The sequence below is a fragment of the Rhipicephalus sanguineus genome, chromosome 1 (assembly GCF_013339695.2).
Source record: "Rhipicephalus sanguineus isolate Rsan-2018 chromosome 1, BIME_Rsan_1.4, whole genome shotgun sequence".
Lineage (NCBI taxonomy): Eukaryota > Metazoa > Arthropoda > Arachnida > Ixodida > Ixodidae > Rhipicephalus > Rhipicephalus sanguineus.
The window spans coordinates 53,456,444-53,479,644 of NC_051176.1; the positions used below are offsets into that span (position 1 = coordinate 53,456,444).

General features: G+C 47.4%; 1 non-coding gene across 1 annotated transcript; it reads right to left on the reverse strand.

Moving 5' to 3' along the window:
• Positions 1 to 14,817: 14,817 nt before the first annotated feature.
• On the reverse strand, positions 14,818 to 14,899 carry Trnas-uga (transfer RNA serine (anticodon UGA)). The gene has a single exon. It is a non-coding gene; the product is annotated as a tRNA-Ser (tRNA).
• Positions 14,900 to 23,201: the final 8,302 nt, after the last annotated feature.

Below are 23,201 nucleotides of genomic sequence, written 5' to 3' on the forward strand. Positions count from 1 at the left end.
TCTCCTCACCCCATCCATGCTTGCGAGGCGCGCTTGACAAGCGGGAGTGCTGACGAGCAGTGCGGCCCAGTGTTCCGTATTCGATGCAAAGGCACCAGGTGCCTGAGCGGTGCACTGTTCCAACTAATACCAGCAGATCTAGAGGATTTTGTTCCCCATTAACCAAATCTTAGTTTTCTCCATATTCACAATGGTGTAATAGTTGCGCAAGAAAGACGAAAACAAGAAAGTGAACACCACAAGCGCCCCTTACCCACAACTGAAAGCTTCATTGCTTGTGAAAGCTTTATTGCTTGTGGCTTGTGGTGTTCACTTGTCTTCGTCTTTTAGATGCGAAGCATCTCTTGCTCGGGTCTGTGTCCTGCGGCGTCGGCGTCCGCACTCACACTACGCATGCGCAGCTCTCCTCCTTCCCTCTCTCCAACAGCTGCGCGTTACTCTCTCCACTTCTCTCCTACCACCTGCTTGCGCTTCTCCTGCGTTCTCGCTTCTGTTCTCGCGGCGCATGCGCTACTCTTCTCCTCTAGTCTCCTCTCCTTCAAGTGTGAATATAAAGCAGGTAGAGCGCTGCGCGCGTTCAGTTCAGCGCTGCTTCGGTTCACTCCGCTTGACTCCGTTGATGCTTTCGATGACGTGTGATGGTCCGATGAAGTGTGATGCGGGCTCGACATGCCGAAATTATCTCCTGCGCAACGCCGCGATGAGCGCCAGCGCATGCGCGTACCCTCCCCCTCTCTCTCCTCTCCTACGTTGCCCCCCTCTCGCGCGCCTGTCGACCGCGTTCCCCGCTCGCCCTGTGAGAATTAACGGTCAGGCTAGAGGGAAGACACGACGCGCGTAGCGTTCCTCTTCGCGGTCCACGACGCGAGGTCGGTAGCATGCCCGAGGCCTGTAGCATGCCCAACGAACGTCAACGGAACGCGATCGTGCAAGTGCTCCGGCTTCGCATTGCCTCATGGTCCCCTTTAGCGGGATATGGTGTAATTTTTTTGCGCAACTATTACACCATTATGAATCAGTACCAACTAGCTCGCCTTTCCGTTTTGCTTCACTCCATATTCACGACCGCTCCAGACGCGTGGCAAAACTGCTTAGTCTTCTTGAATACTACATTTGTCAGCATAAAAATGCGCTATGTCGTCATTTCAGCAGTAACACATGTAAGCTGAAACAATATTAAAACATCACCATTCGTTGAAATATGCTGACCATGCAAATACTATAGGTAGCGGGAGAACTGCCCCTATGGGAATTAGTAGGGCGGTTGTACTGCACGAGATACGTCACCAAGCTACTATCCCTCGACATTGGTAACGTGTTTTGCGTACTTTTGCACTTCTTAATGCATCTGATGACATTAGCTTTATGGGGCGTTCATTCTTAACTCCATAAAACTATCAAGATGCCGCTCCTACGTTGAGGAATTACAGGACTGGAATTGAACTGCCCGGCCATTCCCGGAGTGGGAATGTGCTAAGTTTTCTCATTCCGAGGAATTGAAAGTAATGGAATTGTGGCAAGTTGTAATTCCCCGGAATGGAATTGCAATGGAATGCAGGCGCCCATTCCGCAACACTGCTTCCTACCCACTGCAAAGTGTTCAGCCATAATTCTTCATCATCAGCCACAGCACAAAGTGCACATAATGCCTTACAGATGTGTAGCCGGTACCACGATTTTCCGAAGAATAACGGAAAATGTCATAGTGGGAAATTCGCTACTTCAGGAAAACTACGATTTATGGCGTAGTGGATACCTTGCATGTGTACTTGTATTACTTGCCCCAAGGGACTCTACAACATGCTCTACAAAGTCCTCTCTTCCAGCTTTCGCTGTGACTGTGCTGCGTGTTCCGCGCAGGATTGGCGATCATTTTATCAGAACTGCTGTCTCGCACATCAGAGAGTACACTCAATGACGTGCTGCTTCTGAGGTCGCGCTCACTCCCCTGACACAAAGCATTGAGCCCACTAAAAAAATTCGCATTCGTCTTTTGAGAAAAGAAATACTATGACTTTGAAATTAATACTGGTTTGTGTTAGTTGGTAGGAATCCGTGGTACAGTTTGTGGAGATAGGTTTGCGAGACGCTTACCCTACGAGGCGACCGGCAAGGGACGCGACGTTCTCCACTGCCGCAGCGAACAAAGACGCTACGGCCGGGTTCGTCGACTCTCCAGCACGGCGCAGAAAAGGCACTCGAGGCAGGATGTCAACAAACAACACGGATTTATTCACCCAAGATGCAGCACAGTACGACAGTCACGGGCTTGCAGGCCGTAAGGGGAACTCCGCAAGACCGATCGGGTACGCTTGCCAGCGGCGCTACGACTATCACACAAAGGGCAGCGGTCGAGCACACGAACGAGAAGCCGCCTGCTAGAGCAGCGCGTCAACCTCTCGTGCGGGCCTGAGAGCATCTGCTGCGGGCAAGCCAGCGCCAGACAGAAGCGAGCTCAAGGGGGAAGGGGGTTGTCACTGGTGGCCAATGAGGACAGGCGCAGCGCAGTTACGTAGGCTAGCGGGGTGGCGTGAGCATGTCGAGACATGTGCGGACGCATGCCCGCGCGCCGGGAAGCCGACACATGGCTCGCACCAGACAAAAAGGCAAAGAGGCGGCGGTTCCCGGCGCTCGAGCCGCGCGGGGCCAACACACGCGCTAGCTGGGGAACGAGGTGCCAAAGGGGAGGGTGCGCTCGATTTCCACATTCCCCCCTCCTAAAGACCGAGGCCAAGTGGCAAGGTCAGCTTAGCCGCAAGGGGGCTGGCCAACATGGCAAAGTCACCAAGGGGGGTGTCGTCTTCCCAAAGGTACAAGTCCATAAGTCGGCCAAGGTCACACAAAATGTTCCACCACAAGTTCCACCACTAGGGAGAGCCCACTGCCGGGAAGAAGGTCCGCAGCCCAGGAGGAAGGGGAAAGGCTGCGCAAAGGGCCAGCCCGCTTGAAGTTCACCGGACTGGAGAGGTTGGTAGCCGGGAACGTACGAGGCATGGCTGCCAGTTGCGTGCGGCAGCCAACCGCCGAAAGTCGCTGGGACGGGGACCACACAGGAACAGCAGGCAGCCAGGAACGGAAGCCAGAGCGACCATGGTCGGGCCTGGGCCGAAGCTTGAGTGGGCGGACCAGCCGCCGAGGCGGCTGCCGAAGCTGCCAGGTGGGTAAGGCAGGGTGGAGGTGGCTGCAGGGCAGAGGGCAGGAACGAGACCACAGCAGGAAGGACCAGGGAACAGCAGGCCAGCTGGTCAGGAACAGCCTGGTGGCACGGTTGAGCCAAGCGCAGGGGAACGACCGGGCGATGCCGGAGTGGACAGGAGTGCCCCCGGCATAGCCGGCTTGCCAAAAAGGGGTGCCTACCTAACAGTGCTGCCCAACAAAAGGGGGCGCTTGCCAGGATATGGCTTGGACAACACGTCAGAGGGTATTTTCGGCCAAGAGGGCCTTCTAGCACTTCCTGACGTGTGCCGCCGCACTTTAGCGGTTATTCTCCATTCACTGTCATGGCATGGAATAAAGTCCAGCTACCTGTCAGTGGGAGAAATGTTGCTTAGGTGCGTTTCCGCAGGTTGTACCGATGGCGTGGCTTGGAGCCAGCCTTCTCACGGTTTTCCTGCGGTTCGGTGACCGCCTCCCCCTCTCCCAAGTTGCTGCTGCGGGCAACGAAAGGGTTTGGGGGCGGCTGCATGAGCCCGGGGGTTTGCCCGCACGAGACTTCACGCATTGCCACACGTGGAGTGAAGAGCGTCACGTTTAATGCCTGGCCAGGTAGCAGAGCGGCACAACTTTTGGAAAGTCTTACGGCCCCTCGCATGTCTGGCCAACCGCGAGTCGTGGAAATAGCCGAGGGTGGCTTTCCTTAGACTGCGGGGTACCCCCACCTTGAAAGACTCCTGGGGAGCTTCCGGTGGGATGAGAAGCGCAGGAGAACTCCGCCGGCGACAAACAGATGCAAATCCAACGTGCCCGCAGCAATACCAGACTGCGTAAACGGCACACGGCGCCGACAGCAATACCAGACTGTCAATACGCGCCCGCTCCTTGGGAGCACGGCTCTTGGAGCCCAAAACGGATCGCACTGCTGTGCCTTTGGTAGCTCTTCCATGCTTAAGAGGATACCGGCTGAAGTGACGTGCTCACCCGAGGCGATCGACTCGAAAGTCATTTCACCGTCGGGGTTCGCGCCTTTCGACTCATTGGAGCCAGGGGCACCGGAGTCTACTCGGTGCAATTGCTCTCGGGAGTGGCGGACACAAGTGTCACACACCGAAACGGGGGCACGCGACAAGGCGTGAGCCACGACGTTTAAACTCCCTTTCCGGTAGCGCACAACAAAGTTGTATCGCTGCAAAGTCAACGTCCAGCGCGCGAGGCGGCCCGAGGGCTCGCGCAAGCGCTTAAGCCAGACGAGCGCCATGGCGGGTCCGTTTCCTACACCAATGGCACTATGTTGACATAATAGTCAAGCTAGCGGCGAGCGAAATCTCGAGTGGCGTCCCGAACTTAAAGGCAGCGGTAGCCACTACGAGGGTTTTAAATGGTTGTAGGGCGCCGAAAGGGACGACCCCGAAGCCACCGCTTGGGAAGTCATTCACGATACCCATGCGCGCGAGAAAGACGCGACGGAGAATCACGGGCAGCGAAAGACCAGGGAGATGCACAAAGCGCTTGCGGCGCGCGCGATTCTCCCAGCGCACAACCAACCGCGAAGCGCCGCACGACACAGCGGTGCTGCTCGCGAGATTAAAGGCAATATTTTGCCTGGAGCTGTGCCGCAGTTGTGTGCAGCGGCTCCGAGGCAGGCGCCGCCGTTGGAGGGTCGCGCGCCTGTTCTCCGCCGTGCACGCCAGACCCAAAGGGGCCAATAAACGGCACATAGAAGAGAAGGGTTTCCGCACCGACAGATGCACGATGCCTCACGCGACGGGCAAACGAATCGACGACGGAGCGCGGTTACTCACATTTGCCGAAAACGTCGCCCAAGCGCGCATGAGGAAAATGATCGTCGGAAGACGCGGCGACGGTGTCGCCTATGCGAGCTGGCTCGCGGACGACACTGTCAACCCTTTACGCTCGTGACAACGATGGGCCAGCGAGCGTGTGAATGCCAGCACCATGTGTCCTAGGTAGGGGCGCTCTGGTGCGGCGGTTTGGTCACTCAGCTGTGCTGCTAACAAAGGCCAGCGAGCGGAGACGACGCATTGGAGGGGCCCGAAAGCACGTGCTCCGCGTGTGTCTCGAACAGCTGAGAAAACCCGAAACTGGCTAGGCTAGGACTATAATCCACATTCGAGCGGTTATCACCAAAGGTCCGTAACGGTTTTTGCGTGCGCTCTTATGTTATGCAGAACCCAAACAAACGTGTCGCATTCAAACAAAACCTTCACGTATTCTTAAGAACCTGAGCTCCGAAGATTCACTGCAGCCTCTTTTCTTCCCTTGTCTTAGTAACTTGAATTGGAAAATTGTTACCTGAAGCTAGAATTAACTGAAAGAAAAAAGACATATTGAGCCCTTCTTCGCGGCCGGCACTTAATTGCGCTGCTGGAAAATGAGTTGTCGAAGATTACCAGTTTAACGAGATTTATTTAAACGCTTCAAGAGAGCTTCGCTCCGCGCGGATAGTGACAGGTGCTTGGATCTGCGCAATTCTCTTCGCTCATATTTTTCGTCTTCACTTTAGCTCTTTGTTTACAAAGCTTAGGGGAAGCAGGTCGCTATATTCCTTGCCTTATGTAAGGCAAATACCGAAGCCGTATTTCCTACTGATTCATTTCATTCAAGAGTTCTGACCCATTCATGACTGGTGCGCAACACAAACACACAATGTCTGTTTATTTCTTGTCCTTGTTTGTGTTGCGGAGCAGTCCAGAATCTGTAGCAAAAGGTTCCTGACCTCCGTCATTGGCACAACGAATCTCGGCCTCATTCCCTGCTGTTATTGCTGTGATCGGCCTCGTGGTGCGATGATGAGGACAGTAAGAGAAACAGAACACTACAAAATATGCCAAGAGATGTATCTCATCGCATGTCTTGACAGTGATCACTGCAGGAGTGCGGATTCACATGTTGACCAGACAAATCCCACCTCAAGAACTTACGACGCGCCCAAACGACTGCGTTCGGTTGTAGCGTCGCCGTCATCGCTGCGCATCATTTATCATGTTCCATGACCGAATAGCTCGCGCAGCTGCATTTGCGATTTTCACGAGCATCATCAAGACACGCGCTCTGCATTTTTATCTGTTTCCGAGTCAAAGGACTCTGTGGGTACTATTTAATTTCATAAATGTTTCTCTCTCTCAGCCAGACTTGCAAATCTCCGTTTCCTTTCATTTAAACGGAGGTAAAGGGAGTACGCGTCTCCTGCTGCCAACATGCATGACGTCCGGGCTCGAAGCATCGTCGACTGCTTTCAAACTGAGCCACGGTGGGCGTGGTCGAAGAGCTCTCCGTGGCCAACTGGCAGTCGAACTGTGCTCTCCGGTATCAGCAGCGCGTCGTCGTCTGAAGACTGACGCTGATGCTTTCACAGCCACTGCCGCCGCATTCGGATGTCCGCAACCCACGGGCGCTCAGCGGAACACGTCTCCTTCTGCTGCGCCCTTATGTAATGGCGGCGTGTCATCTTCGTCTAGCAACCTTCTTGAGACTCCGTGTACAATGGCTCCTACGCCATGTTCTCCTAGTTCCTACGAAGGAGCTGAAACCATCCGATGCGGCCCACGGATTATGAAGACTAGCTGGACTCCGTGTCTGACGGCGGTGCAAGCTGCAGCACGTTCGTCATCGTGCAAGCATCCAGGAGCAGTGGTCCCTATGTGTCCAGCGCCGAGGCGAATGAACGGGGTCGAGGAGGGGCAGCGTCAGATGGGTCATTCAACTTTACCATGGTCCAGGGCGGCGTGTCCATCCACCAGCTGCCTCAGCCCAGCATGTCCACGTGAGACCGGTCCTCAAGAACGGCCCGACACCGAAGGCAAGACAGTCGATGTCTTGCCACGCCTGCCGTCACTGCATGCAGCCTCCACCGCCCAGCCAACTGGGATCACTCCACCATGTCCAGCTGAGAACCGAGCCGCACTGAGCCGCACGTAAAGCATAAAGTGTAACTCCAAGCAATTGTGTTTTATACATATATCTATGTATTTTATTATTTTATGCGAAGAGCTGTATACTAAAAATATTGTACTTAATATGTTTTGTGCCCTCTATGACTTGTATGAAGTCCAGTTTGTTTTGAGTTCTCTTCCTCTGTTGTGTTTTTGTTAATTTTAATTTTAGCTTCCTCCCATCATTGTGTTGTACGCCTCTTTTCAGTGAACATTGGTCATGAAATATTTTCTCTTGCGTGCTTTCTACTTTCTGTAACGCTGTTGGGTTTTTGTTCTAAGCATTTGCTGAACCATGCCTCATTTCAACCCCGTAACTCCCCCCCCCCATTTATGTAATACCCTGTTTAGAGTCCTTAAGGGTTAATGAATGATGATGATGATTCTGATTGAAACAAAGGCACTTTGGTCGTTTCTATCTATCTATCTATCTATCTATCTATCTATCTATCTATCTATCTATCTATCTATCTATCTATCTATCTATCTATCTATCTATCTATCTATCTATCTATCTATCTATCTATCTATCTATCTATCTATCTATCTATCTATCTATCTAGCTAGCTAGCTAGCTAGCTAGCCGCCCACGTCTGGGAGCTTTCGTGGTCGTCTCCATACCCCGGCATATACCAAAATTAGCATATATGAGGATATATGAGTGCATGACGAGCACTGTTAACTGTTTATGAAACATGACAAAAATTCGGCAGATCCCACACGTTGTGGGAATCGGTTTCGTGCGAAGCAGTCAGCGAGTACTTCTATGCTGCATTTTATGGCTTTGAGCAAAGCGTTACGAGGTGGATCGACGTGTTTTTGTAAGTGTAGTAGCTGTGTACACATCGTGGGCTTACCAGGTACGTCGACAACACGAGCGTTTAAAGGGTAACTTATGGTACGATGTAACGTCAGCCTTCACGTTAGAGTAGATACGTCAGTATTATCGAAATTAAGTGCACTTTATGGTGCAATCATGGGAATATCGTACGTAACTTTCGTTAACGTATTCCTTCGGGGTCGAGCAATGCTTCAACATAGCCTGCTGAATCACAGGAATACAAATGTAATGTTTATTAGACTGCTGTAAAAGCGGAGCCAACACTGGAACCACAGACGTTAATCTGATATGACGCCTGTATCGTAGGAGTATGTACATATGTAGTAGTGTCGATTGTTTTCACGTAAAATTATATTGCCAGCACCACAACCACAATTGACTTTGCACCGACATTACGCCTGCAAAGGCTGTTTTTCCAAACCAGTTGATAGACCTGGCGTGGCTCTGTGGTAGAAAACCTGATTGCCACGTAGAAAGCTTGGGTTAGATTTCTGCTGGGATCCTAATTTTTATTCTTTCCAATCGTCGAGTCAACGCTGCCGATGCCGGTTTTCCTTAACGCTGTCGCATTTAAATTACCAATGTCTGTTCTCGCCGTTCCTGATAGATATAAACTGTCAATCACCTGTGGCGCATACCCCTACACCGCGGCCCGTGGTATACGGGTATGTGCCACACGTGTCGGGAGGCAAGGGTTTGACGACGTACGCGACAGGATTTTCCCGTTATTTATGTCATGACCCGGCAGTCATATTCGTCAAGATCATGAGAGCGCCCAGATGTAGGCGGCTAGATAGATAGATAGATAGATAGATAGATAGATAGATAGATAGATAGATAGATAGATAGATAGATAGATAGATAGATAGATAGATAGATAGATAGATAGATAGATAGATAGATAGATAGATAGATAGATAGATAGATAGATAGATAGATAGATAGATAGATAGATAGATAGATAGATAGATAGACGCTCAAAGTGCCAAATGTTCGCTAAGAACTTTCGCATTTAAAACGTGACATGCCTGTCGCGTACGTCGTGAAACTTTCTCTATCAGTTATGTGTGGCGCATACCCGCATGACGCGCGGCCTGTGTAATGCGGGTATGCGCCACGCACGATTCGCAGTCTATATCAATCGAGGAACGGTGAGAATAGCCCCATTCAGCGGCGGTGGCTACGTTTGTGTACGCAACTTGTTTATGCTAGTTGTGCCAACTTGTGGTCAAAAGAGAGCAACATTGTAAATTGCTCATCAGACGAATTGAACCTTCTGCATAGTGAATATGTCTTGACTTAACCTCAGTGCGCTGTGTATGACTGTAGCCGATCACTTTGGTGAAGGCACTAACGATGCTCGACGGGTCGTTCGACGTGCAGTGTTCCAGAACCAACGTCAAAAGTGTTGCTTTTCTTTTCTCAAAATGAATGCATTCAATTAATTGTGCACACATTGGGAGCCTATGATTTCATTTTTTATGTCAAAAGAGAACATGGCTGACTGCATAATAATGAGTACCTAATTACATGCTAATTACAATTAATTACTGAAACTCGCACAAAAAAACGCATTACTTTATTTTTTTCATGAAATGTAATATTAAGTGCCTTGGAACTATGGCGTGTGAATTTGACGCATTCGTAGACAGTGCATATAATTCGCGCCTGAAGGGGATAGACGTTAGAGATATTAACACGATGGCGTGAAGGAGCTCTTGTAGAAGCAAATCTGGCGCCGGTGTCGGCGCGTTGACGGTGAGCGAAAAATGAGATGGCCGCAACGAATAAAAATCCCGGCTAATGAGGGAATGGAACCGAGAATGCTGCGTGGATGTGAAGTATTCTACCACAGAACAGTGCCAGTGCTTGAGTCTGCTTCACAAAAATACCTTGTAAAGATATCAGAGCAATACTTGTTGCTGGATGACAGTTGGCAGATGCTTACTGGAATACAGAAACCCGCTTAACCACCATAGCAATTAAAAGGGTGGTGCCATCAAATTTCGAGGCTATAACAAGCCTGTTGTGGGTTTCCTCTGTATGCAAAGACACTCCACACGAAGGGTCGGACACAGCAAACGTTTAGAATATATTTTAATTCACTTCCAAAGTGTTCCTAAATGCCCATTCTCCCGATCGAAACCCATCGCTAGCGCGCCAACTCTGACGTAGCTGTATAGGAGGGGCAACGAAAGTTGTAGTGACGTCACACCATATCTGCTGAAGCGATGTGAGCGACCTACGGACCTCCGCCAGCTCCGCAACGTACGTACAGGCTGTAGTGAACTAGAATATATTCTAGTTCACTATAGTACCGGCACAGCATCGGTTGCTACATCACTCGCCGAGTTTCGATCGCTTCCTGGCTAAGTGCGTCACAGCCTTGTGTGATCACGTGACCAAGCCTCCTACACTTCTACGTCACTACACTCCTACGTCAAAAGGCGATATTAAATTATTTAGCGAGAATACATGAATCTTGGTGCGTGCATCATGCTTCCTGGAGCTACAGGAAACGCTTACAGCAAAAAACGCGCAAGCAACGAACATGGTAGCACCACCAATTTAAGGACACGAAGCAGAACAGAAAAGGGCATCTTTTCTGTCCCGTTTCTCATGCTTCGTATGATAGTTACGCGCGTCTCTTTTTATTCAGTGCAGGAATGTTGAGACACCGTCAATGTGGTTGCAGTGTTTGTTATCCGCTCTTATAGCAATGTAGCGTACAGGGTGCCCGCGCTTACTCTAGCTAGAGTTTAAAAGTTTGCCGACATCCTTTATGACGACGCGACCAAACGCATGTTGCTGGCTGTTGCATGGAGAGAGTCGCACTATTTTGTGCGTGCTTAATTGCTGAACAATGTAGGAATAATTAACTTTTAAATCAACCCAGCTGGGCGAAAAAATCTAATTATAAAGTTGTAGATTGGTTTGCAAAACGTCTGATTAGAATGGCTCTACCTTCCTATCTATTAAGTATTGGTGTTTTTCTGCGTCGTGTAGATGCCTGCGAAATACAAATATATGTATATGCAGTAGATGTGCTTCGCGTAATGCCGTTCCTCTTTTTTTAAATCGTGCTGCGTGATAGCTGGGACACCCTGTATGTATGTATATATATATATATATATATATATATATATATATATATATATATATATATATATATATATATATATGTATATATATATATATATATATATATATATATATATATATATATATATATATATATATATATAGACACACACACACAGGGTGTCCCAACTATCACGCAGCACGATTTTAAAAAAGAGAAACGGCGTTACGCGAAGCACACCTACTGCATGTTGTTCCTTGTACACTGCAGTAGCCACTGCTGCCATTTATTCCGTTAATGAGGTTTAATTACTTAACCATAATTCTATTTGTAACTCGACAACTACTCACCTAATTGTCAAAATGCCGATGAGGCGTATCTAGGCATGCTCAAATGGCATCTAACTGCGCTATTTTCAGCAACGCATTAATTACGTGCTCATTTTTTCCAGCTGATAAAGCCAGCGAAATATGAAAACACGTGACTACGCTCCCACCCGCAAAGGAAACCAGCGCCCTCAAATAAGCTTACTGCAAACAACCGATTTGCCTGTTGTCTGTGGCCAGAGACAGCGTTCCGCATTTTGGCAAGGGTACAGGCCGGGAGCCAACAATATGCGTCGCAGTTTCGCTAGAATTCATTCTGTTTGATAGTACGCCACTATCATTATCCATATCTCACGACCGACTGTACTCATTGATAACGCGGCAGGAGCGCTGTTCTGATTACGGCCTGACTCTGTAAAACAAAGCGATGCGTTTCTTCGGCCAGGGAGTGTTAAATAGGGCAATCCAAATATTTTTTCTTCCTGCATATTTTTTCCTTGATATTGGCTACCTCATAGCGAGCTTGTTTGGGGGTGTTGGTTCCCGATGCGCGCCAGAGTATCGCATCTGTTTTCCGCGCGCCGCCGGCGACGCGATTGGCTTACTCGCATCACGTGACCTCTCGCCGCCATATCCCTTCCAAGCGCTTTGGGTGCAGGCGCGTTGAATGCAGAGCGCGGCCAGACATTTAGCAGTACCACGGTCCCTAGAAGTACTTCGTCGCTTTTTCAAACGCGTCTTGCAGATGCCAGAGAGTAACTCACCAGTAACCGAACGTTGCTGGTGAGCTACTCCGGGAATTTCGTATACTTTTGCATTCCGTGTGGGAAATATTAACGTCAAAGAGCGTCGTTGTACGTGGCTGCATAGTTGGCCGCGGAATGAATTCGCCCACCTCGAAGAACGCTCCTTTCTGCAGTGAACTACACAAACTTTGCTGGAAAAGCTCTCATGCAACAGGATACTTCACCTTTTCGGTTCGCTATGTTCAGCGCTATTGAAAACTACATACATACCTTTCTGTTTGCTCGGCTGTTTGTATCTCGATCTGTTGAATAGATTGTGCATGCATTTCGAGTTATAAACGTGTCACGCACGAGAGCGAAATCGAAGACTTATTAAAATAATAACTGTTTACTGTATACCTTGAAGGCAATTATCGCATGATCATTTGCCACTGCGCAAAACTGAAGTGTGGAACTCTGTTGATAAACTTGGTATAAGGCAATGTTATTAAGCGTATTTTATTTTTTTTCAAAAAAGAATGTTGCTAATGCTGCATTGCGCCTAGCGTACCCTTACAATACTGTTTAGTGGGTGAGAAATGGTCACAGCAAAAAAAAAAAAAAAAATTGGCTTATCCTCTCACGCATTGAGGGAATCGATTTCATGCGAGCCCTAGATCTATATACATACTGTGTTGCAGTAGCATGCGCGTTAAAGCTTTTCGGGATGTGCCATTTCTGATCAAAATAACATAAAGCACTGTACCGAGGAAGTTTTAACAAGAGTGCATTACGAAAAAAAAAAGTTGAAATTAAAAGCAGTGCAGAAACCGAACCCCAGCCGTTTACGCGCTGGAAACGCCAAAAACAAAAAAAAGAAAGAAAAAACTTTGTCGGAACACAGCAAAATATTTGCAAATGAACTGCAACGTTGGGAATATTAAGGAGACAAAAAATACAAAATGGAACAACTGAGTAGTGACGTCAATCATTTTTGATGGCCTATTTTCTACGTATCTATTCGGAAATGACAACGTATTCGCAAAATAAGATGCACCTTACCAACCGCACGCCGATTCACCCATGCGTTCGGCTGCTGGCGTTCCGAACCGAGACAAATACTTCACGCACAAATTACACTTACCGTACACACACCACTTCTATTACAGATAACACCCAGCTGAACAGCAAGCATGGTGCGCAAGTAAGGTATGCGTCAGCGATCAGTCGAAGGACGCAATGCTGAATGTTCTCGATGTTCGATAATGTTCTCGAATCCGCTATGAAGTGAACCTGAATACCGACTGCAAAGCTAGCGCATACAGTCAACATTCACCAAGTATCGAAGTAAATGGCATCTCGCACGGTCATTACGCTAATGCAACTATGTCTACAGCTCAGGACGTTGCGAACACACCCGGTCGTGAAACGAAAAGAGACCGATGAAGCCACGAAGAGAGTTCGCGAGCACATGGCAACATTCGCCGCACGTTTCAATAACTACACCGCTTACCGCGCAGTCAATTCAGACTGTCGATGACTCGAATCACTTCTGATATCCTTTTGAAGAAACACACACACACACATATTGCAGTTATGCCGAGCGTAACACGGCATCGAGGCGAAAAGATCGGTCACTTCTCAACACACGCTACCAACGCACCGGACGCTCCGGAAGGGATATGGCTGCCGCCGCTCAATGTTGCCCGCGTGCAGCCTACCTTTGCGGTACTCTGAAATTTTCCAGTGACTCTAATGCGCGCAGCTATCTAGTCACGCGTCACTGTTCATATTTCGCGGGCTTTCTTGATCAACCGGAAAAAATGAGCCCGCAATTAGCACGTTGCTGAAAATAGCGCAGTTCGATGCCATTTGAACATGCCTACATACACCTCATTGACATTTTGACAATTAGGTGAGTACTCGTCGAGTTATAAATATAATTATGACTAATTAATTAAACCGCATTAACGAAAAAAAATAGCAGTGGCTACTCCAGTTTACTAGGAAGAATATGCAGTAGGTTCGCTTCGCGTAACGCCGTTCCTCTTTTTTTAAATCGTGCTGCGCGATAGCTGGGACACCCTGTAAAATGTATATATATGGTCCATATACAAGACCATCGCCTTAACCACTCGGCCACGACTGTTTTTCTTTATTTATTGCCACCTTTGCACATAACGGAAATTTACAAGCACTTCGTAACCAGTCTAAAAACACCAGCCTGGCTGCGACTGGTTTTATTTAAAAACGTTTCATCGCAGCCAACTCGTTTATTAACGACACCCATTCGTGTTGTTCTTCCCTAGAATTGTGCACATCTCTCATGTCTACAATGCTTTCTGTGAAATATTCATGCGCAGATCGGGAATCTTTACCTACATGGCGCACAGCCATTCTTGTTCGCCACACGCTGTGAAGCACAAGCAACATAAGGATGTCATAAGGCACACCATCTTGATTTTCCGCAGCCAAAAATTTGATACCGTATGGCGTGATTGACAAGTCCTTTTTCAAGGTGCGCTGCAAAATGTTCCACAGAAACACAGCGTCCCAACAGTCAAGAAAAATGTGGTTGATAGTCTCGGGTTTTTTGCAGATAAGGCAATCTATCGACCACCGGGACGAAGAAACCCTTCTCTTGTAGCCACGGTTTTGTCGACAATGTTTCGCTGTGCAGCTGGAAGAAGAATGTCCTTGCGCTTGCACGTACGGTGAAAGAAAAGAAGAAAAACGCAGTCGGCAGGATTCGAACCTACGCGAGAAGAAACCAATGATTTTCAAGACCATCGCCTTAACCACTCGGCCACGACTGCTTTTTTTAACACGAAAGTGTTTTATGCCGGGGTCCACCAAGATTTCAGTGACGTATTTCCGTCACGGAAATGACGTCGAAAAAATATACACGATCAGATGACAAAGAAAAAAGGTACCGTCAACGGGCATCGAACCCACGACCGCTCGGTCCGCAACAACAGATGCCGGGCACGCTATCCACTGCGCCACGGTCACAGACTGTGGATGCTTTACGAACGCGCCTTTTATATTTACCACCCTCCCGGTCGGCTGGGTGGTGTTGACCTCTGGGAATGGTAAGGTAAAGTAATTCATCATTACTGTGGCCTCCGCGACTAGCACCTGCAACGCGTTACGCGTCCGCTCCTTTCGGCGCGTTTTCAATAGAAGTTGAATTTTGTCAATGCCTCAACACACCGCGAGGTGGCGACCTTTGCCCAAGCGTTGTAAAAGCGTCCGCCTCCCTCATAGCATCACGCTAATCCAAACCAAAAATAGCTCTGCGACGCGTGCCTGCCTCACCTGGCTGTAACACCCACTGGTAACACCGCGTTCCATGCTCACGCGCTCGCCCAGCGCTCGCCCCGAGAAAAATCGGGGCCGGGCTACCGGGGCGGCACGACGCGCTTTGCGTTTCCCTCTAGTCCGGCCGTGGTGTTCAATCACATTTTAACATGCCGCGGGATGGTGACCAAGTTTTGTGTCCAATATGCGACGCTCTTCTGGCTATCACACCTCGTTCTCTGATTACGCTTTCACCGTTAACTACTACAGCTACCACAAGGGTTTGTTTAATCATTTAACATGGACGTTAGTCGTCGGAATGGAGATGTACCACCAATCATCAAAGTGGGCGCATACACATTAAACGGTGCCATTAGCTGCCAGACATCAAATACATTGTGCAGTGTACACTAAGCATTCAGTTGCTTCTGTAAGGGCACGCTTTACTTTCGTGTTATTCCGATTCCTATGACGGAGGGATCAACCGTGGTTTTTTTCTTTGTTGCTTTTTACAACCACAACCAAAATGATCACATACAGAATATATACATTTTATAAAAACACTAGCTTACGAGGGTGGTCTGAAAAGTTCTCGGCCTGATGTAGAAAAAAGCGTTTTGGACCTTCAAAATTATTTTTATTTTTCAACATTGTCTCCTCTCAACTCTACACACTTGGTCCATCGATATTCCAGAGCCAGGATTCCGTCCTTAAAATGACTTTGTGGAAGTCCTGAAAAGTACTCATCCACAGCAGCAATCGCTTCTTCATTTGATGAAAAACGTTACCCACTTAGAAAGATTTTGAGTTTTTGGAACAGGTGGTAGTCCGACGGGGCCAAGTCAGGAGAATAGGGTAGGTGCTCCAACAATTCGTACTTCAAATCATAATGTTTAGCCATTGCGAGATGTCTTTTGTGCACCGGTGCATTGTCCTGATGAAAGATGATTTTCTTCTTCTGCGAACCTGGTCTTTCCTCACGAATTTTCTGATTCAATTGAGTCAAAAGGTCAGAATACTCCCCAGCTATGGTTTTAGCCTTTTCAAGATAATCCACTAGCAGAATGCCTTTAGCGTCCCAAAAAACAGAGGCCATCACCTTTCCTGCGGAGGGAACTGACTTGGCTTTCTTTGGTGCAGAGGACCCTGCTTCAGTCCACTGCTTTGATTGTTGTTTCGATTCCGGTGTGTAATGGTGAATCCAAGTTTCATCCATTGTTGTTAATCTGCGCAAAAAGTCCGCTGGAGTTTTGTTATAACAGCTCCAAAGCACGCTGTGACATCGTCATGCGGTTGCGTTTTTGCTCAGGAGTAAGGATGCGCGGCACCCACCTTGCACATAGCTTTTTCATGTGTTGTTCGTTATGCAAAATGTGACATACACATTCTACTGAGATGCCAACAGCCTCGGCAATTTCACGCAGCTTCACTCTCCTGTCTTCCAAAACCATATCGTGCACACGGTCAATCAATTCAGGAGTTGTTGCACTTTTTGGGCGCCCTTCGCGCGGGTCATCTTCAATGCTCTCTCTCCCCCGCTTAAACTCAGCAGCCCATTTCTTGACTGTGGAGTATGAAGGTGAATCTTGCTTGTAAACTTTAACGAACCTTAGGTGAATTTCATTCGGAGATAATCCTTCCTTTACAGAGAACTTTATCACTGCACGGTACTCAAGCTTCTCCATGCCTTCCGGTGCTTCACACTACACCCACTGTGATCGACTGTCAAAGCCAAACTGCTAATCGGCACTAGATGACGTTTCATCTGAGACTTGCAGAGACTTGTATGAACGTGCACATGAGTGCTATAACTTCTCGCTCGCGTGATTCTTATTGAGGCCGAGAATTTTTCAGACCACCCTCGTAGCTTAGCCAGCGCGTATGCTTTAAAAAGGCTTCACAGAAGCCAATTGATCAAGTACAGGTAGCCACTCTGGAGGTTCAGGCTGTGCATTGAACAAGTCTCGTGTGTACAACATACTCTCAACAAAATAGTCCCTTGCTGAGTGAGCCTCTATATGAGCATGTCGGATATCCATTCTTGTCTTCCATACGCTATGCATGCAAAGCAACATTAGCATGTCACTCGGCACTTCCCCTGTACCTGCACATGGAAGAAAGCGAATACCGAAAGCGCTAATAGGTAATTCTTTTTTTAGTGTCCGTTGTAGCACATCCCACAAGAATACAGCATCGTGGCAATCGAGGAAAATATGCTCTATCGTTTCTGGTTTCCCGCATATTAAACAGTTCACTGACCAGGATACAAAGAGCCCTTTACTTTGTAACCATGGCCAGGGGCGTAGGCAGAAATTTCTTTCGGGGGGGGGGCACCTCCTTGATCTGTAGTGGGGACGAGCAGGCAGATGTGGTCGAGTGTCATTTTCTGCTCTGTATGCTATGGCAAAAAAAAAAATTTCGGGGGGGGGGGGGGGGGGGCACGGGCCCGGGTGTGCCCTAACGTGGCTACGCCCCTGACCATGGCAATACAGGGAGAGTGCCGGTATGCACCTGAAAAAAGAAAGTTTTCACTGAGGGTCCTTACCGGCATTCTTTTAACACGCTTTAACACATCTCACTCAGGACCCAGCCTGTACGGAGCTCGATATAATGGTACTGGCAAAAACACATCCCGAAGATCACGATACAGTTTCTTTTTGGTGACATCAGACAAGTATTCATAAGAAAATCTTTCCTTGAGCAGGCGTGTAGACGAAACAACCTCACGCAAATAAGGACTCAGCGGTCCAGCTTCAAAAGAAAAGGACGACACAACAAAATCGGGTAGGGGATTCTGCAATCGCGCTTGGATCACAGTTCTAAAAAAAATATCAGTTTGATCCCGAACAAAAACGAATCTGCTCACCAGCTGTTTAAGGAACAGATGCAATAGCCCTAGGCCACCATTTTTCACCTTATGAAATAAATTGCACCGGCTCGTGCGCTCCCACTGCGATCCCCATATAAAGGTCGCGAATACTCGGTGCATTTTCTGAACCGAAGTTCGGGTCATGGTTAACACTTGCAAAACATAAAAAACTTTGGCAATCAAAAATATATTGCGAACAGACGCTCTTGCAAACATCGAGAAATTGCGGCCACCCTACTTGTCGGTACAATTTTTGATGCGTTTGTTTTCCTCGGACCAGTACTCCGTAGCATTCCGGTAATGATCTAAAGGAACGCCAAGGTACTTTCCCGGCGTGATTTTCCAATTCATATTACAATAAACCTCAGGTGTGCTCTGCCAATTACCATGCCAAAAGCCAAGGCACTTTGGCCAACTGATTGCACTACCGGTCGTTGCGCAGAAATCTGTAGCTATTCTTACAACTTCTTGCACACTTTCTTTGTCAGTGCAGAACACGGCAATATCGTCAGCATAGGCTAATATTCTGGTTTCACTACTCAAAAACGAATACCCTCTTACACTAGGGGTTGCAAGCATACGTAAGCAAAATGGCTCCAAGTATAGCGCGAAAAGGAGAGGCGACAGAGCACATCCTTGTTTCACGCTCGAGCACACTGGAATAGAAGCAGTAAATTCTTTATTGATTACTAACATAGCCGTACACTCATGGTACACCATTTTAACACCTTCGGTAATAACAGATCCAACATTCACATGCTCCAGCAATAAAAACAAAACTTCATGTACAACTTTGTCAAACGCTTTATGCAGATCTAGCTGAATCATGGCCACGCGGTCATGCATTGCGTCACAGCATTCCAGGATACTTCTGGCTATGTGTATGTTCGTGAAGATGGTTCTGCCTTTAATACCACATGTCTGATGTGGGCCGACTAGGGACGTGATAACACTTTGGAGCCGTGTAGCTAACACCTTCATGTATATTTTATAGTCGGTGTTGGTCAGACTAATGGGCCGATAGGACTCTACTGAAATTAACTTTGCAGGATCATCAGTTTTGGGTATCAATACTACGTGAGCAGTCCTAAATGAGTGAGGTGCCTGTTTCTTCTCATAGCATTCTGTGATAACTCGATGTAATGCTACTGCCACTTCTGTCTTAAAATGTTTGTATATGGCAGCACCCAGGCCGTCCGGCCCCGGTGACTTGCCGTTACTTAGACCGTCTATAGCTGCTTCAATTTCCGCCACCGTAATTTCTGCTTCTATTAACTCCCTCTCAGAGTCTTCCAATCTTGGCATAAGGGCCAGAAAGTCCTCTTTGAAGCGCTTGGGGTCGTTAATTTTATTGCTGAGAAGTTCCGTGTAAAACTCAAACGCAAGATTTATCTCTTCACGGTCACGGGTAGTGTGATTGCGATACCGTATTTCAGTTATCTTTTTGTTTGCTGCATGTTTCTTTTCTTCACTGAGCACTGGCTTAGTGGGCGTTTCGCCCATCCACAATCGTTCAGTGCGTGCTCTTATCATTGCTCCGCGGTACTTATCTTCGTCGATGAAATCGAGCTTTGCTTTCACCTCCTTTATTTCTTTTTTGAACTTTCCCGGCGCTTTGTTTTCTACGCTTAACATGTAGTCCAGCTCACTCTGTAACTGCTTCTCTTGTTGCCTTTCCTTGCGACGTAATACACAGGCTCTTTCGATGGCAACCATCTTTACGTCACACTTAAACTGCTCCCACACCGACATGAAGTTGTTGGTTTCTAAACGAAGGGCATTTGTAAGACATTCTTTGGTTTTCGTGACAAATACTTCATCTTGCAGTAGCTTTTCATTAAATTTCCGTAGAAACCAATTAAACGTCGCAGCCTTTCGTTTTTCGCCAATATTAACCGTGACCATACAATGATCGCATACGCTGCATACGCGCAAACGCATACACTGTACCTAGGGCGAAAAACTTGAACCATTTGCTCCGTTTGTTCTTCACTTTCCATTTTAGTTTCTTGTACAGCCAAAAGGTCTACGTCCTTTTCCAAAAGAATGCGACTAATCTGGCATTGCCTGCTATGTGAACACAGTCCCCTTGCATTCAACGTCGCAACGCGCATGCTAGTTTTAAAGTTAGTCGCCATTTCATGATGGTTGCTTGGCCGGGTGTCCTACTCACGTCGCAGCAGTGGGTACTTGTGCTCCTCTGGAACGTCTCCTCCGCTAAGGCGGAGGCGGCGTTGAGGTCTCACCACGGTCAGGCGGCAGGTTTGGCCTTGGTTTCAAGCAGTGCTGGGCAGTATCGAAGATACATGTATCTTAGATACTATCTTAGATACTCTATGGGTATCTTGTATCTGTATCGCGATACGTCTCGAAAAACGAGTATCTGTATCTGTATTTCCGATACATTCGATAATGTATCGTGTATCTTAAGATACAAGATACTTCTATCGCAACACAACCGTGCGAAACAATAATCGCTGGCCAAGCTCCGCTTCTCAAGCTGGTGCTGGTGCCACTAAGACATCTTAATAAGTCTAAGGGCAGTGACGATATTTTATTTTTACGCCAGAGTCATCCGGTGAGGACAGAATATGAGAAAGACAAGCGCGCGGACGTGTACGCCGAGCCCACGTACCTTTTGTTTTTCTCGATTGTTTTTTTTTTCTTTTTGGTTACGCCGATGCCGCGACACTTTCTCTTAGTCACTGTCCTGCGCCGCGTACTCCACAGCGTGCGGCGCCTATATGTTGAGCTGTAGCACTACAGTGTCGTTAATGAATATTCCCCTGTGTCTCGATTCATAACGAAATGTGATGCGTGTGAGAATGGGGTTGCTTTGCGTTTCGTGGATTTTACATATCAGCGATTTGAAGAATCTCGTGGATGTAAGTTTGACTGCATGCAATGAATTAACTTATATGCAAATAAGATTCTAACAACTTTGGCACCACCGATACTGATACTAGATCTAATAGAGCAAGCGTTTACCTAACAGAAAATATCTTGGCGTACCGTATTTTTCAATTCCTGTTACATTTATTCAAAGAATTTATGAAATCATAAGTTGATTATTAGCACAGGTGCTTTCTTAGCTGTCATTTTGCATCCCATGCATTACCTAGGTCTCTGTACTGTTTGTCGGTCTGCTCACTGAAGTATGTCTTTTGTAACGCGCTACCGAAATAAGATCTCTGCTTTATTCTTCTTACTGTCTGCTTTATTTGTACTACTGCTTACACATTTTCACGTTGCCAAGGCGATTTTGAAAACAAATATATAGTTATATGGGCGTGCCTTGAGTATACAGTACAAAACATTCTGCTTACCGCTTAGGAAAATAGCGAAATTGAGTTTGCATTATAACAATGGAAAGTATTAGCAGCCATCTTAAAAATGTTAGGAAGGGTATTCAAGAAACCTTGTTTTACTGAGTGCTCCGTTTTACTCGTGAGCGTCCCAACGAGCCGTTTCAGGCAATTTTCCATAGGCACTGAATTTTCTATTGTCTCAACAGGTAAGTTGACGATACTTCATGCTCATAGCTAATAAAGGCGCCGTCTGTATTGTGTTTCTGCACTCATTCAATGTTATGGGGGCGCTTGGCGGCTGTGAGCGCGTAGAAGACGACGACGATCGCGTGTGCGCTCGTGTCACGCGGCAGCCGCTGGCAGCGGGCAGTTGCGGTCGAGGCTTGGACCAGTAAATATGTGTCTCTTCGGGTCTCGGCCTCATCTCTTAAGGGTTCAGGGCTAGATGCAGCCGCAAAACCCTACAATCTGAATGGTTGATACAGAACCACCTCTCTATTTTACTTATATTTGTTTTCCTGTTTTAGGCCTTCTTAAATATTTTTTGTATCACTAATCGCCACGTAATGGGAGCTATAAGCGGCAATAGCGCGAATAGCGGCAGTGTCCCACGACGCTTTGTGCAACTATACAAAGACTTCTGAGACGTTTCTGTGTTGCACATGTTCTCTCGTTGAAGAAAAATTGCTAAAAATTGCACGTTAGTCAGTATATCAACAAAGAATCCTTTACACCAGCGGATAAGTAGAATATGAAAATTCATTGCAGTTTTACGTCATCTACGCATACACCAGGGGTCTCAAACTCAGCTTATAGCCAGCGGGCCGCAGTCGCGAAATTTAGTTCCAAAGGGCCGGGACAGTGAAGATGGTGAGATCGGGGTTCTGTGAGAGCTTGAACAAAATGATGTCGCCATTTGAAAGGCGGTCTTTCCCATATCTCGTAGGTCGTTTCTGAAGGGTATTTGGAGTCAAGATTCGAGAAACATCGACACCGATGTACGCAACAAGTGAAATCTGGACGTGGATTCTGAAATATAGAGTTTTTGTTCCACGGTTATGTTTCAGCACATGGTGACCACCGTTCCTAACGAAAGGAATGCTTAAAACCAGTCATGTTTGTGTAGCTCACGAACATACTTATTAAGAAAATGAAAACAAATGGCACGAAGACGGTCATGTGTGCGGGCCGGGCCGCTAGCAAAAGGTCTCAAACCCTTAGAATACTCCATGCCCCCCCCCCCCCTCAAAAATAAAATGTTGCTACCAGCGTTATTGCTGATGTACACCTGTCCGGATATACGGTATTGCGCAAACTGTCTTTTACGGACAAGGTAAAAGTCCACACCGGTATTTGCGCCGTCGTGCAAAGGCCCGTTATTGAATTTATTGTGATTATATGGCAACCCGCTAATTGGTCGGCAAGCTGAGCAGCGACTCCCACCAATTGCAAAAATGGCAAGCAAGAACCACTGTCAGTGAAGTGTATAAAGAGTTGTCCTGTGAAGAAGCTAAAACAAACCGCAATAAGTTGTTTTGGAGAAGGAAACTAATGTACTTTGAGCAAGAAGGGCAGAACTTTTGAGATACTAACAGACATTTCATTCAAATGAAACAAAATAGTTCAGAGTTAAGAAATTTT